The sequence below is a fragment of the Macrotis lagotis genome, chromosome 1 (genome assembly GCF_037893015.1).
Source record: "Macrotis lagotis isolate mMagLag1 chromosome 1, bilby.v1.9.chrom.fasta, whole genome shotgun sequence".
In the NCBI taxonomy this organism is placed as follows: Eukaryota; Metazoa; Chordata; class Mammalia; order Peramelemorphia; family Peramelidae; genus Macrotis; species Macrotis lagotis.
In genome coordinates, this window is record NC_133658.1 from 849,856,801 (window position 1) to 849,874,941 (window position 18,141).

Here is an 18,141-nt window from a genome sequence, read left to right on the forward strand (position 1 = left end):
CCACCTAGCTGCCCCTATTGGGGGTTTTCTTGTCAGAGATACTGAAGTGGTTTGCCATTTCCTACTCCAGTTCATTTGACATATGAGGAAACTGAGACAAAGAGGATTAAGTGACTTGCCTAAGATCATACAGCTAGTAAAATATATAAGGCCAAATTTGAACTCATAAGAGAAGTCTTCCTGATTTCAAGTCTAATGATCCATTCTATAGAGCATCACATAGTTGCCAGAGTTATTTACTTTTTTTATGACCTTGACCAAGGTCTCATCATATATATTTGTATATATATATATATATATATATATATATATATATTAATATGTGTGTTTGTATATGTGTAAATTGAGGGAGTTAGTGTTAGATTACCTTAAAGGTTTCTTCCAGCCCAAAATCCATGACATGATTCCTCCCTAAAACCTGATGACTGATTCCCCAGCAATTGCCTCATTTTTTAATCTCCCATGCCACTGTTTTAGACCTCTCTTAGGCACTTATAACTGGGACTATTTGAATAACTATATTTGTGGCTTCTTCCTTCTCTCTTTATTGCAAATACTTGACTCATTGAATTGAAGTCACTTGGGTTTTAGTTCCAGGACTGCCTCTACACTGTGGGACCAGAGAAAGTTCCTTAATATCATTGAGCCTCAGTTTCTCCAGCTGCGAAATGAAAATATTACAAGAAACAATCTCTAAAGTCTTTTGTAGCTTAACATTCAATGTTTCTATTCAGGGTTGCTTTAAAATTATGCTCTGATAAGCTTGAAATCTGAGAAAAAAATTAAAGCTGATTTGTAAGTCAGTTATAAAACTTGTCTGAATCATGGTTAAGGGAACCAGTGGAGAAGAGCTTAATGTGTAAATCTTATAATTGTTTTAAAATGAACAATTGCACGGGCTGAAGCTTTAAAAGCCTTAGCAGTCAACCAGCAGGGAACCAATCAGCAGTTTCTAGGCAGAAAGCAGAAAGGTATTCCAATGTGATAATCACTTCTTTCTCATTTTGCTTTGTCAACAGCTAGGTGACTGAAATGGATAGAATGTGGAGTCTGTGGACAGGAAGACCTGAATTCAAATTTGACCTTAGACTTTTATTAGCTGTAAAACCCTGGGCAAGTCATTTTATCTCTATCTCACTTTCTTCAACTGTAAAACAGAAATAATAACAGTACCTGGCAGAAATGATACTGTGAGAATCAAATGAGATAATATTTGTAAAGTGTTTAGTACAATAGATTCTTTTCTTGGCAGGGCAATGGGGTTAAGTGGCTTGCCCAAGGTCACACAGCAAAGTAAGTATTAAGTGTCTGAGGTTGAATTTGAACTCAGGTCCTCCTGACTCCAGGGCCTGTGCTCTATTCATGGAGCCACCTACCTACCCCCACACAATAGATTCTTAATAAATGCTGTCCCCTACTTTCCTTCCTCCCTCCCTCAAAAGAAGGGAAAAGACATGGGACTCAGAGAGAGCACGGGAGGAACCTTCCAGTTCTCCTGAAAGGTTGTGGTCAAAAAAGGCCAGATGCCTCATTAAATAATATCTTAAGTAAAGTAAATAGATCATTTGTGACTGACAAAGAGAAATCAAAAATGGGAGAGAAGAAAGTGGTATGTAACAGTTTTTGATACCAAGCTGGTTAATGACCAAGTTTTAGCCAAGTTACTGAAAGGATCTAACATCAAACAAGAGACTGAGTTATTTTTAAGTCAAAAGAACTACGGTTAGTCTAGATAATAGCTGAACTCAGTGACTTCCAGACTGAACCTCAATGCTTCTATTTCTTTAAATTGTTAAGCTCCATCTTATTGATGATCTAATGGTAATCTTTAAGGTTCATGTTAATCTACTTAATGTTTACCACCAGCTGTTTTGCCAAAGAGAAATGTTTTCTAGAAAAGTCAAGCTCAAAGGAATGAGTGGAAAGTATGCTACTTTTCCTCTCAGTTAACTATGCCTACTAAACTTATTCTTTTGCTCTTTAAAGGTATAACCAAGACATCAATGGCTACCCACCCAAGGGCGGCCTATATTACCAACAGGCAATGTTTTGATATTTCAAGAATCCTTGATTACATCAGTGTGAATGATCCATATATCAGTGCAACTCAGAACCCCTCTACAATAGCTGGTATTCAAAGAAATGATGGTCAAAACGTTCATCCCCTTGTAACTAACCCAGAAAAGAGACTTTGCAATCTTATCTATTTTGGAGCAATAGCATATAAGCTACTACTGAGACATAGTCAAAGCCTTTCTAAATTGATAGGCCCCAGAGTATATATTCCCCTGACCATAACATTAGAGAATCCAGGATCACATTCTCATGACACTAAGGCATCAGAGTTAACTAACCAATCATTCAATTTGTAAATCACTTTATAAATTTTATCTCATTTAAATCTCACAACAGTCATGTGAGGCAGGTTATTGCCATTTTATAGACATTGAAATGAAAGCTGAAGAGGTTATGACTTACAGAGGATCATACAGTTAGTAAGTTATTTGTTGTAGGATTCAAACTCAGTTTTTCAGAATTCTGGAGTCAGGACTCCAAATTCAATACTCTGTTCAGCAAGTCACCTAGTCTCTGAATAAGCACCGATTGTTTTAAGGGCTAGGAATGCAACTACCAAAAGATGAACTATGCTTTCTGAAAGCTATCAGAGAAGATAGCACAAAGACACATTGCTATATGCAGAAGAAATAGACTCAGAATAAGAATAAATACAAGATAACAACTTCAAGGTCATTTGGGAGAGAAACATTGGCTATTGAGGAAAGGAGGAAGCTTTCCCTTGAGCTGAGACTTGAAGGAAGAAAGGCACTCTATGAGATAAGACTTTAGAGGAAGCCAAAAATTACCTACAATCTCAAATCGATCTGAAGTGTGTTAAAAAAAAAAAAAGAAAAATGTAACAAAAAAATTACCAAAGTATTAAGGATTGAGATCAAGGGTGTCCAAAATGAAGGATGTCAAGCTCCTCCTAAATAATGTCAGCAAATATTTATTAATGTGCCTGACACTGTGTTAAGAATTAAAGATAAAAAAATGATGTTGATGACAATAATAGAATTTATATAATCTAAAGTTTACAAAATAATTTACATAATGTTATCTCATTTTATCCTGACAACAACCTTATTATCTCTATTTTACATATAGGGAAACTGAGGCAGAATGAGGTTGTTACTTCTCCAGGGTCTAAAAGTCTGAGACTGAGTTGGAATTCAAGCATTCCTACCTCACTCCAGGTCTAGTGCTCTATCTAATGTGCTACCGAGCTACCCCTAAGGAGTTTGCAATCTAATGGGAGAAGTCAACATGCAAACATCTATGTATTGACCAAATATCAATAGGATTAATAGGATATAATTACAGAGGGAAGGGCTGCCATTAAGGAGGAGGGGGAAAGCTTGGGATTTTGGGTGAGACTTGAATGAAACCAGAGAAACCAAGAGACAAAGATTCTGTATCTTATGAAGGAGAGAACTGCAGATATTGAAGACAGCTAGTGAAAAGTTGGAGAGCTAGGAGCTGGAGAGCCTTGATCAATGAAAAACAAAGAGACCAGAGTCACTGGATCTTAGAGTATTTGGAAGAATCTTATATTTAAGAGGGCTGGAATCGAAGGAAGGGGGCAGATTATTAATGGCTTTAAAAAGCAACAGAGGCGTTTATATTTGATTCTGGAGTCAATAGGAACTCACAAGTATGTATGTTCTTCCATCAGACTGTGAGTTCCATGAGAGCTGAGGCTTTGTCTGAGTTGAACTTTGGGCATGCAGCAGGTGTTTAATAAAGGCCTGTTGAATCAAATTGTGGTGAAAGAAAATGAAACAGGAAACCAAAGACAGGTAGATGAGCAATTCAATACAGGCATAGATTGTTGATGAGACTGCTGAAAGAGAGGAACCTAGTGTTCTACCTTCTACCAGCTGGACCTCCAAATATTTTGGGGTACCATAAGTACCCCTTAAAAGCTGAGCTCATACAATAATTACTCTAGTGTGCTCCAGAGGGGGGATCTGTAATGGTGATTTTATCAGACTATAGACAGAGGGAGATATTTAGCTAAGGAATGAGTATGCCAATCAAGTGTAAGTTGAACTAATAGCAAGCATTATAGAGTGCTTTGAAGTTTACAAAATGCTTTATCTCATTTGTCTCATGCAAATATTTCATTTTTTTAATCCTCACAACAATCCTGGGAAGTAGGTCCTATTGTTATCCCCATTTTCTAGATGAAAAAGTTGAGACAGACAGATGTTAAGTGACCTGCCCAGAGTCACCCTCCTGGTTAAGCATTTGAAGTCAGATTTGAACTTAGCTCTTCCTTGAAATGGCTAGATGGTACAGTAAATAGAACACTGGGCCTAGATTCCAAAGGAAGACCTAAATTCCAATCTGACTTTAGATATAGGCTGTGAGAACCTGAGCAAGTCATTTAACATCTGTCTGCCTCAGTTTCCTCAATTGTAAAGTGGGGATAATAGCACCTGCCTCCCCTGGGTCATTGTGAGGATCAGATGAAATAATATTTATAAATCTCTTAGCATAGTGGCTTACACAAAGCAAGGTAGCTGTGTTAAGGACAAAACAAAAGCTTATTTCCTTTTTTCCTGACTTCAGAGATCCCAGTCTCAGCCATCTAGCTATCAAGCATATGAATGAACCATCAGGGGAATCATGAGCTCAACAAGCTACAAATCTGTCAAAAATGACTCCTATCTAATAAAAAATATCATCCTTAACAATAATCCTAGAAATATAAGGCACACAATTATTCCTGTTAAGAGGATTACAATGGATTACAATCTATTACAATCTATACCTATCCTGAGGCCAGAAAGGCCTGGCTGAAGAGAGGGAACATAGACTGCAGCACTCATAGAAAAGAGAGAAGTGGAGGGAGAAGAAAAGGAAGGGGGGGGGGGAGAGAGAGAGAGAGAGAGAGAGAGAGAGAGAGAGAGAGAGAGAGAGAGAGAGAGAGAGAGAGAAGAAAGCATTGTATTCACAAGTACTGTAAAGTGCACCCCAGGCAGTGTGGGGTAGTAGATAAAAACCTAGTCCCAGCAACAGGATTATATGAGCTCATGCCCTGCCTCTGCTATATCCTCATTTAGCAACTCATAGCAATCCTCTGAGACTAAGTTGGAACACAGTTGAGGACTTGGCATTGGTAAAAGATGTTTTTATTCATGGGAGTTCTTTACACCCATGATATCCCAAGTCTGGACCACCCTTCCAACCCAAACACCTCTTCCCTAAAAATGTGCCTGACACTATCCTAGGCTCTGGAAAGAACAAAATGAAATGGCCTCTGCCCTCAAAGAGCTTACTATCCACTGAGGAATCATAGGATAATAGATACAGAGTTTGATGGGACTCTAATGGCCATCAGAGCCAATCCCCTCATTTTAAAGATAAGGAAAAGAGATTAAGTAATTTACCCAGGGTCATACAACTGGTCAGAGATTGGAACATAAGTCTTCCTGGTTCCAAGTCCATTCCTTTTTTGTACTAAGATGTTGCCAGGGTGTCAACCATGTCACCAGCATGCTTTTTGTCACCATAGCTATCATCGCCATTATTAAAATCTTAATGTGGCATAGTAAATAAACTGATAGATGTGGAGTCCAGAAAGCCTCAAGTTCTAATCCTGTCTGAGAAAGGTACTAGCTGTGTAAGAGTGGACAATTTCACTTAATCTCTCTGGGACTCAGTTTTCACATTTGTAAAATAATATCTGCAATACATTCCTAATGAGGTTGTTGCAAGATCTAAATGAATTTATCTATGTGTACATAATCTATAAATAAATGTGAGGAATGTAGAATGTTGGTCTTCACAGGATGTGTGTGTGTGGGGGGGGACGGGGACCTAGGGAATCCATTACAAAGGGGGAATGGCCCAGCCAATCACAAAACTGGGAGAGCTTTCCTAATCCCATTCCAAGATTAGAACAATCTAGTCCTCAGTCAGTCAAGAGTGACCTAAAGCTTGACCTAATGCAACTGAGTTTGCACAATTAGGCAACTGAATATTATCCCACACGCCCCCTGTGATGATTGGGTTTCATCAGCATATCTATCATGCATCCTATGATGTGTGGGGGGATCACATTAGAGATATGTCATAGAATGGGTGGGCCTCTTAGATTGTAACTCAAACTCTGAGAACCTATGAAAATCCAAGAGGGAGGGGAAAGAGTTTCTGAAGACTATAAATTACCTGATATTCAAATGCTACCATTTGCCTCATGCTAGGTGAGTTACACATTATCCTGCAGGATTCATGAATAAAATCTACAATTTTCTCTCACTCTAGCAGGTTTTTCTTTCATTCATTTATAACAAGAAATATATGAATATATTTGAAATTTCATATGTATATACATATATATATAAATATCAGTAATAACTGTTAGATTGGTGCTATCTTCTCCATCAGCCTTCTTCTGGATCCTAAGGTTATCCTCATCACAGTCACCATATTATCATCTTCAGCACTATCCTTATCATCTCCATCACTTTCATAATCACCATTATCACCATAACCATCATCTTCTCTCTTCATCATCTCATTGTTGTCTATCTCATGACCATCCCCATTATCTTTTTCTTTATCAATACCATGATCATCATCACCATCTTAACCATGTCATTATTCCCTCCTCTCATCACTTCTCCTCATCATTGGCACCTAAATTAACATTTCCATCATTACCATGACTAAAACTATCCCATAATCATTGCTATTATAATCCCTTAAGTCATCAATCCCACAATCCTTCCCTTTTCTTCTAGACCATCATCAACCCAAAAGTTGATCCCCATTACTGATATTATAATCATTCACTTCATTATGTTTCATTGTCTCCATCATCCTCATTATCATCTTCCTAACTTGTATTATTCTTCCTATCTTTATTATCCACCTCCATCACTGTGGATTATCATTATCATGCAATCATCATCTCCATTTTTGTTCTTCATTCCCTATAGTTATCATTTCCATCATCAACTCTGTCATAAAAATTTAATTCTACACAATTATTTTCAACAAATTAATTCCCAATGTGTAAGACTGTTAGGGACTGGAGATACAAGGACAAAAATGTTAGTTTGTATCCTCAATGAGCTTATATTCTACTGGGAGATATAACATATAATGAGATGATAGAAGTGTGAATTAAACTGTGAAAGCAGATTTTGGTCCTATATTAAGGGTTAACCCCCTATCAAAACCATCTTAAAAGGCAATGGGCTCTCTTGGGAGGTAGTGAGCTTCCCATTACTAGAGGACTTTGATAGAAGTTTGATTTGTCAGATGTATCATAGAATCTTATTGACTACTTATTGTAGTCAAAGGTCTGAGCTGTCCCTTCTGAATTAGTTTTTCTGTGATCCTGTAAAATAAGTGCCAAGGAACTTGAAAAGGAAGAGAGTTCTGACAACTGGTAGGGAAGGGTCTGAGAAAGTCCTGTGGAGGAAGTACCATCTGAACTATGCTCAGGAGGAAAATCAGGCTCCTGTGGGAGATGAAGGTGAGAAGACATTATATTCTAGACATGCTGAGTTTGTGGAATAGCTGGTTGTCCTGTTTGCATGTCACATAGGGTATGCAAAGTGGGGCAGAGGGTTATGTGACATGGAACTGGAAAGGTAGGATGGAGATAAATTGTAGTATTCCTGAAAAGTCAGATTAAGGAATTGATGTCCTATTCTACAGGCAACAGAGAGAACTGAAGGTTTCTGAGCAAGGATTGATGTCTCTAGACCAGTGTGTTTGGGGGGTTTGTGGAAGTTGGATTTAGAAAAGGAAGAATTCAAAAATGGGAGACTAAATGCAGTGGGCTAGGTGAGAGGGCCTGAATTAGGGTGATAGCTATGTAGGTGGAGAAAAGAAAGAAATACATACAAAAAAAAATGTCATGCAGATTCATTCAATGTAGCTTGGCATCTGATTGGATAAGGGAAATTATGAATCCAAGTGACTGAAAGGATGGTGGCATTCTTAACAGAAATAGGGAAATTTGAAGGAGAGGAGGAATTAGAAGAGATGATAATGAGTTCCATTTTAGAAATGTTGAATTTGAAATGCCAATGAGACATCACTGAAGATAAAGACAGAAATTGGTAGAGATAGGTAGATTTAGGAGTCCTCTGCATTGTGATGATAATTGAACCCACTAGTGAGAATGTAATTAACAAGAAGGAAGAAACAGAGAGGAGAGGAGATAAACCAGGACGACCCTTGAGGGGACAGACTCCTTTACTTATTGAAAAAAGAGATAATTCAGCAAAGGAGAATGAGTAGCAGTTAAATGGCTAATAGAAGAATTGTGAAAGATGATATAGTATCCAGGAGAAACTACTGATCTGTGGTTTCATAAAAAACACAAGTGGCAAGAAGGATATGGACTTGACATAGCTGCCATTATTTTTCATCACTACTAAGATTATAATCATACTCAACATTATCACTATCACTGTCACCACCATCATAGAGGTCATTATCATTTCCACCATAATCACTATGCCCATGGAAGTCATCCCCATTTTACCACCACCATCATAACAGTTTCAATCATAGTTGCCATCATCCTTGTGGACATTGACACCCAAGTCATCCTCTTCTTCCTTATGGTCATAATTATTATTCTACTATATCCTTCATTAACGCCCCCCATCATCACCATGATTCCTCTCAGTCATTTTGACCATCACAATCCCTATCTTAATAATTATCCCCATCATTGCAAAGATCACAGCTACCCTTATCTGTATCTCCATCATTCCCAAAGCACTGTAGGATGTTGCGAAACTGTGACATGAAGAGTTATGTTTGACATTCCACTGTCCCCTTGCCCTGAGTCACATGCCTCATGTTTCTACCTAACTTCCTAGAATTCCCTGAAATAATAGAGTAGGAAGAAGAATTCCAGGCTATGGAAATCACTTTCCTTTCCTCTTTAAGCCCTCAAAACTTACTTCTCTCCTGTTTCTCACTACCTCAGTGACAGTGTATGATGGATGAATCAAAGAAATTCCTAGTTATAACAGTAAACATCTTAACCCCTTCCTCCACAAGTAACATAAGTTCTAAACTTCCTTATTTTTGCCAAATCACAGAATATCAGAGGTGGAAGAGACCTTGAAGATTATCTAATCCAGTTCTCTTCCAGTGTAAAAATTCCCTTTCTACTACTCTCTTCTTCTGCATATATTCCCAGGGGACCTAAAGAAACAGTTCAAATGGTAACAACTTCAGGCATGATAGTGCAGCTGGAGCACAAAAGAAAATCATATAAGCAGTCATCTGTTACCCCCTAATGCATAGGTCCTGCCTTCTCTTTATCATAAAGCCTTGATAAAGTGTACAATTGGCAAGACAATGGGGCCTATTGACTAGAACCATGTACTTATTTACCAAGAGAACTAGGTTCAAGTGCCAACCCAGATAAGAGCCATGTGACTTTCAACAAGCCACTTTTGATCTCTGGGCCTCAGTTTCCCTCTTTATAAAAATGACTTTAATAATCCCTGCCCTTTTTCCTTTATAGGGCTGCTGGGAAGAGGCTAGGACAGAGCCTTGGATAAATAAATACCTGGGTTATCATGGGTGGATGGCTTCCCCTAAGAATCCAGAAATAGCAGGGTTTTGTTAGAGGGTAGGAAAGACAGAAAGTGAGGATAAAAGGCATAGTATAGTAAAAAGAGGGATTATAGCTCTTGTGACATCTCTTTTTCTATTTAAAGACTCAGAGAATCCAACTGGGTCCTTGGCTCCATGTGTATGAATGTGTTTAGGAAGGTTTTCCAAATGGCCCCACAAATTAGGATTCTGGGCACAATGTATAATACTTCACCTCATCGATGAAATCATCCTCTTAAAGAGTCTCCTGTTAGTCTGGGCTGGATGCAGGTAGAATACTAACAGGACTGGGCCTATTTCTGGGTGGGGGTTGTCCTGGCAGTAGTCAGGGAACTCTGAGGTTGGCCTTCACCCATTGAAACTTGGACAAGAAAGAAACCAGCAGTTCATACTTGTTCTTAACAAAATGCCTTTCATAGTTAGAGAAAGAAACCAATCTGGAGGACGTGATTTTGAAGATTTACTCATTCATTCATGAAAACATATGCATCAAGTATATATATATATATATATATATATATATATATATACATTAAAAAACCCTATGCTATGTGTGTAGATGGAAGAGAATAGGAGATTTTGTTTGTTGGTACTTAAGGATCAGAACTAGAATATTAAGTATGAGGAGATTCCTCTTTTACCAGAAATAATAAATGAGTTATGGAGGGATAGTTGCAGGGATGAGAAGCAGTAATGAGAGTTGTGACCAATACTGGAAAGGATGAACATGATATGACAGGTCTAAAGTAAAAGGAAGTTTGTTCATAACAGATTATTAGTTCCCAAGAGCATAATGGAAAGATCAGTCAGATCTAGAGTGTTATATTGAAGTGAATGGGAATGAGAAAGAAGACAGAAGGGAATGAAGAAGGAAATTTGGTCTCCAGGGATCAGTGGGATTCAGAGAGTAAAAGTTTCTGGGAGCATGCTAAGCTTTGGAGCATGATCTCAAGCAGAGTCACAGTCGATAGGAAAACGATAGGAAAAGCTCTACAGAGAAAAGTAGGTCATTAGAAGATTCAAATTTCCCCATAGCCTTGATCTTTAAGGTTCAGCAGCTACTATTGCTGTGTTCTAAAGACAATGGAAATTCTAGACAGGAGATAGGAGTTGTTGTTTTGTCCCAGAACAACCCACAAGTCCATCCTCAGGACAAGTGAAAGCAGGACCTTGTGTCATTGAACCCAGGTTTCTCTTGATTCTTATTTCAGGGTTCTTTACACTATAACATGATATCTATATGAGTTGATAGTAAGAAATACATACACAAATGGAGTTGGATGATTGGTCAGGAGGTATTTGTGGAAATAAGAACTGCATAAGCAAAGGTGAAGAGGTGGGAAATCACAACTTTTTTGAGAATAGAATTTTTGTAGAACCTGCAATGAAATATGATTGAAAGGGCACTTTAGTCATTTTTTAAGACCTCAAATTCAAGCAAATTAATTTGAACTTCATCATTGAAGAAATTTTGGAAAGGGGTAGGGTGGGAAAGAAAATAGGGTTAGAATTTATGGTGAAAAGTTAAAGAAATTCAATGTAAAAGGCAATGTTTAGTCCAGCCTGAATATGAGCATTCAAATCGACAACTGAAAACCTGAACCAAATTCGCTATAAATTTTTTCACAGCTCTTAGACTTAATGACACTATGTGACCTGAAAAATTTCTTTTTGCAAAACCCAGAATTCATTCTTCAAGAGATGTAGCCCTCATTAACAGTTACATTCACATGACTTCTTGAGTTGACCAAGAATGGCCCACTCTCTTAGTAGATGAGTCTACCTTCCCCCATAACCATAATGGATTATTCTCTCCAAATGTGTACAAATGTGAAAAAGTGCTAAACTTTGAAGACATACAAGACCTGAGTTCCAATCTCTCTAAATGATCTTGGTCCTCTTTGTTAATCTCTGATCCTCAATTTCTTAATTTTTAAAATGAGGTGGTATTAGATGGTTTTTGAGATTCCCTCCAGCTCTAAATTTATGACTCTATCCATAAAATTTTGAATTTACCCCTTAAGAATTACTAGTGACAGCTCTGTCTCCTTCCCAGGCAACAGCAAAGTTCCTCAGACTGAAGATAGGAGTGTGCTGATAAATGTTTAACAATAAGCTTTCTAGGGATAAAATGTGCCAAAACACACATTTTAAATTTAATCTGAATTATCAACATTTCCTCCATTACTTTAAGTCTAGACAAAATTATAAGTCAAGTCCTAATTTATGGCATTTACCCATTTCCAAGGTATAAATGCTCACAGGGAAAAATTTAACAATCAGCCCTCTTAATCAAGTTCCAGCTGACTCCAGCACATTCTTGGCTGGAGGGGACTGTCTCAACATATGGAGTAAAGATCACATATTCCAATGATTAGGTTGACTAGAATATGTAACAGGATTCAAGAGCTTTCACCTCATTGTCTGTAACCTGAACAATTAGATGGTACCATGTCTACAGAACATTAGACCTGGAATCAAGAAGACCTAAATTTTAATGTTGCCTCAAACACTTCCTGACTGTGACTCTGGGCAAGTCACTTAACCACTCTCCACCTCAGTTTCCTAATCTGTAAAATGGTGACAATAATGGCATGTGCTTCTCAGAAGTGTCAGGAAGATAAAATAATATTGGCAAAACCTTTTGCAAGTCTTATCTCACTATATAAATGCTAGGTAATATTATGCTTATTTTAGTTCTGGGGACTTCTGGTCCTAAGATGTCAGGTTTGTGGGGGCATTATTACAAGCAAAAGATGAGGTCTGGAAACTCTTAGATCTAGCTATCATATATGTTGGCCACAGACATTTTTTCCCACTTGGATCCTCTACTATGACCATTGGTTGGTTGGTGTGGTCATCTTTGACATGAAGGCCTATTAGTAGTGGTATCAACAATGGTTTGTGTTGCTCTATAGTCTACTCCAGCTATCTGTGATTCTTTAAAATTATACAAAATTATGCATTCCTTTGAAAGGAAAGAGCTATATAGTATAAACCTTAAAATAGAAGAATTTTTTTAAACCCCCAGAAAATAGAGATTAGACATGAAATTTACTCTTTATGATTTATAGAGAAACCCATAGGTGGAAGCCATGTATCCAAGATAACTCCCTGAGCAGAGAGAAATCTGGATATTTATACACAAGAAAAGGATAAGGAAATCATTAGATCTTCTTAGAGTTTGTACAATAATGGGTTGCTCAATTGCTTGTCATAAGAATATCATCCTTATATAATGGTATCTTGTCTAAATTTTATCCCCCACATTGACCCATTTTATACCCCTTAGAAAGCTTATTGTTTGTTATCTCATCCTAGATTTCAAGTATAATGAGGGCAGGATGAGTTTTCTGACTTCCTAATCATTTATCTTCTTGAGTTTATAATTGCTATATGGGGAGATAACATTCCATTTCTTTTTTCTTTAATTGATATTTTATTTTATTTTTCCAATTACATTATGGAAATTTTTCAACAACTTGCATATTTTTAAGTTATACATTTTTCTACCACCCTCCCTTCCCACCCCTTTTCAGCAAAGACTCTGGTAAAAGTTATACATACACATTTGTGTTTAAAATATTTACATAATAGTCATTTTATGTGTGAAAAATTAGAACTAAGGGAAAAGAAATTTGTGAAAATAGGAAGGGAAGTTATGATACTTTTAAAAAAGTGAACATAGTATTCATTCAGATTCTGTGATTTGGGGTTTTTTTTTTATTTTGGATGTGAATGGCATTGTCAATAACAGGTCTCTCAGGGTTGTCCTAGATCTCTGAACTGCTGAGAGGAGCTGCAGCCATCATAATTGATCAACTCAGAATGTTGTTGTTAATGCATACAATAACATCCCATTTCATTTAACAGAAAGAAATCAAACTTGGTTTTTTTTTTTAAACCAGGAATATAGGTTCGAAATACTTAATAAATTTTCTCGATAGCTAGATTTCAGCCCTATCCTAACTGGGCTAAAATGTTGAAAAATAGTGGTAGGGAGGGGAATGAAGGAAGGTTGAAAGAGATTGCCAGAGGTTTTTCACAGGGATTGTAAAATTAGATTTTGGTTAAAGAAACCCCTTTTGATGTGAATTAAAAATTGATCTTTGTGAAGGAGAAGACTGCCAGAAGAACCCAAACACCTATGGGGGAGGGAACAGGAGGCTGGTAAACACTGTACCCAGCTCACGTGCTGTCTAACTCCATCCCTGCCTCCAGCTGGCCTCTGCTGGGATATAAACAGGATGCAAGAGGCTGGGAAGAGACTAATGGCTTGGAGATGGGTAGTCATCCCAGCAGGGAGATCACATCCTGATTACAGAATCTGCATTTCAGCTGAGTCCTTGACAAAGTCTCTCCTGATCTCTTTGGAGATAAGACTGAGAGATCCTGGCTGGCTGGCTGGGAGTCTGGCTAGGTGGTTTGTAACTGCTTAGACTGCAGTTAAATAAGGTTGATTAACTGGTCCATGTGAGCTGACAGGAAGGTCTCTAGTGACACTCATTGGGCTCCATATTCTTTAACATTTTCATCAGTGACTTGGACAAAGAAGGAATTTACAGACAGCAAAAAAGCTGGAAGAAATTAACACTGAATGATAGAACAAGGGTCCACAAAGACCTTGTCTGGCGGGAACAAATCTAATAAGACAAAATTTAATGTAAATAAATGTAAATTCCTTTCCATGGATTTAAAAATGCACTTGCATAAGTACAGGATGAAGGAATGGGAAAGACAACCATCAATATTAATTTATATGGGGGAGGGGGGGAATGGAGCTTTAAGGGGCTCTGTGATTTCATTGGCATAAGAAGGTCTCTGCTGAGAAAGAAACCTCAACACAGGTCCACCTTCCATGAAACTTCTATCGTAGTCTAGAGTACTGAAAAATTAAGTGACTTGTCCAGAATCACACAGTCTACTAAGCATCAGAGACAGACATTGAGCCCACTTTTTCCAGACTTGGCACCCCCCACCCCTGTACTCCACTGCCTCCCATAGACTTAAATGATCGTAAATTCAATATGAGTCAACAGTATGATGTGGAAAACAACAATTTCATACAAATTTACATTGGACAGAGCAAAGGAAGGTGAGTGATACTCCTGTTCTTATCAACCATGCTGAGATATTGGGATCTATATTGAAATATTGGGATATTGGAACCTGAGATATTAAGGCTAACTCTGGTGTCACCTTTTAGGAAGAAGACTGGTAAATTTGAAGTGCATACAGGACACCTGGATTTATGTCACATGAAGATCTATTGGAGTACCCAGGGATATTTAACCTGGAGAAATGATTTAGTGTATATGAGGAAGTTCTTCCAAATATATGAAGACCTTTGATGGGGAAGAGAAAACAGACTTGTCTGCCTGGATAAGGGTAAAAGGAAGTACAATCAGGTCAAATTGGGTGATCAATGGGTTGGGGTAGGGAAGAAAAACACAAATAGGCAGAATTTGGTTCAATAAAACAAAGAGCTTTCTAACAATCAGTTACCCAACAAAAAAAAACTGCCTCATAGTAAGCTATCAGTGTAAATGTTCCATCTAGATGGGAATGTTCACCTCCTAGGGAGAAGTGATTCTTTGCACCTTACTACCATAGCTAAATCGCCTTCTCACCCTGGAACTTCCCTAAACACCTGGAATCTTCTCAACATGAAACATGCCATGCCAAATCCTTTTCTTTCTGGGACCCAGACTTGTCATGCTTCATCCTTTTCCCACATGTGCCAACCTTCAGCACTAAACTCCCATGTCATTACCTTCTTAACAGAGTTGGTTTTCCCCATTAGAATCCAAGCTGCTTGAGAGTAGGAACTAGCTTGCTTTTTTTTCTTGGATTTGTATCCTCAAGGCTCAGTACAATGCCTAGCCCATAATACTTTATAAGTGCTTGTTGTCTCATCTTAGATGACTCCCTCCATATGAGGGAATTTGTCAATCAGGTAGGAAATCGGTCTAGATGCCCCCTAAAGTCCCTGCCAGCTCTAATTTCATAATTCATGATTAATTGGGTTAGCTTCCATGTCCCTAATGAAGAAATAGGATGGAGGAGGGAGAAGAAATAGAAAAAGCCCAGAAATAAGGATCTTAATAATAAGGTCTTAAAGGATCTTTATAGGATGACTCCAGGCTGTAAAAGACCAACCAAAAAAGGATTAGATGGACCAACTCCCAATATCTTCACTATTTCCAGTTGGATTAGTCAAGAATTCATCAATCAGCAAATATTTAAGTAGCTACTCTATATATCAGATAGATAATTGAGTATCACAGTGGATAGAATATTGGGTCTGGAGTCAAGAAGACCTGGATTCAAATTCAGCTTTAGACCCTTACTAACTGTGTGACCCTGCACAAGTCACTTAACCTTGTTTGGCTCAATTTGCTCATTTGTTAAATAAGTTGGAGAAGGAAATGACAAACCACTCCAGTATGTTTGCCAAGAAAACCTCAAATGGGGTCTGAAAAGACTAAACAATAATGTACCAGACACTGTTCTAATCACTGGTGATACAAAGACAAAAATGAAACAGACAATGGCTTCAATGAGCTAATATTTATTCATGTGAAATAAATACAGGATAATTTGCAAGAAAGGTACATGTACAGCTGAAGATAATATTCATTTGAGCTGAGATTTGAAGGAAAGAAAGAATACTAACAGAGTTGAGGAAAGAGGGCTTTCCAAGCACAGGAAATGATCTAGGCAAAGGCATAGAGATGGAAGATGAAATACCATCTTTGGGGAAGTACAAAGATGGTCAATTTGTCTAAATTGATAATATAGAAATGAATATGTGCTATCTAGAAAAGTCAGTTGAAGTCAGGTTGTGAAGTATTTACTAGAGGTTAGTGTACATTCAGATTCTACCAGAAAAGCTAACCCTCTCCCACAATTCCAGGAATGAAAGAGTCCCAGAGCCCACTTGCAAACTAGACTTTTCTCAAGGTAGGTCAAGCTACCAGCTGAGAGAACACGGATAGAACAGCCCAGTACATCCAAGGCTGGAAAGGAATCATGTGCTCCTGGAAAGCAAAAATCTTTAGGGTGTCCTCTTAGGGGGCCAAAGGAAGTCACCCAATACAACCTGCAGACCCACAATACAAGAAAATGATTTAATTATAATCGTGTCACCAAACAAATTGTGAGGCTCATTTCTGTATTCGTAATGCTTATGGTAATTAACATTAGGAAGGTTTTTCTTCTCTTCCCTGTTTATATTTAGTGTAGCCATTCACAATAGAGCTAAAATTATTTAAACTAATTTTAGGAGCCAACACTCCCTGCTTCCCTCTCCCTGCATCTCTTTACTAGTGTTTTTTACCAAATCGAAATCTTTAACTCCAGAGACAGTCAACTGCAGGACAAATTGGAATCAATGCTTCCTTTGTCTCGGTTAATAAGAGGCTGCCATTGTCCCTGCCGAGCTCAGAAGCCTCAAGTTCCTAATTGGCTGTTTTCAATAGGGAAGACACAATGGTGGTTTGCAATGTTTAAAGATTAATTATATAGCCGCCTGGTTTGTGAATCTCCTGCTTCCGCAGTTTAATGAGGGTGGGCTTTTTCCACCCCTCTTCTCCCACACTTAAAAATAAAATACGAGGAGAGTTCCAGCTGATAAACTTTAGCAACGGTTCACTTCACTGAACAGAACACACACGAATCCCTCTGTTTAGTCCCAGTAGCCCTGGTTGATGTTGACAAGAAACCGTGGCCTGGGAGTTAGGAGGATTGGGTCTCAGATCCAGCTCTGCCACTAATCATAACCCTTCACCAAACAGTCTACAAAGCAGGGTCAGAGGCCACAGGAACTAATACAATTAGAACAGAAGCTCCCTGTGAGTAAGAATTGCTTCATTTTTTCTCTATCTCCATAATACCTATCATATAGAAGTATTTAAGAAACATTTGGTAATTGAATGATGGTAGAGAGCCATCCTGGAAGTCAGGTAGAGTCCTATACATATATATAACCAGTGTGGATCTGGATATGACTACTACTATTATTACTAAATCACTTAACCTATTAGTACTCAAGAATGCTACAAGACTGCAAATTGAAGAGCAGTTGCCCACCTGTATTGTTTTAGGGAGGTTATCCCCCCTTAGAATTCCCTTTAGGCTTCTATTGGCAATGAAATCAATGAATCAATCAATAATCATTTGCCTGTTAGAGCCTAAGGCACTGTGCAAATACCAAAACATAAGAAACAATCCCTACCCTCAAGGAGCTTACAATCCATCAGGAGAGACAACATGTACACAGATTAAATATATGGAGAATAAATACAAAGTAAAAAGAAAAGGATTCTAGGGAACTCACAGATGACCTAGTCCAAAACCAACATCTATTCCAACACTTATTTTTACATAGGAAGAAATTGACCTAGGCATTCTAAGTGATTTGCCCAAGGTCATACTAGTAGTGAACATCAGGGACAAAATTGGTCCTTTGACCAAAAGAAA

At 38.0% G+C, this 18,141-nt stretch overlaps 1 long non-coding RNA gene across 3 annotated transcripts in view; it reads right to left on the bottom strand.

Annotated features, from left to right (window-relative positions):
- The window catches only part of LOC141508713 (uncharacterized), a 203,217-nt gene that overhangs the window by 24,955 nt on the left and 160,121 nt on the right, over positions 1-18,141 (bottom strand). The gene's annotated exons all lie outside the window — the stretch shown is intronic.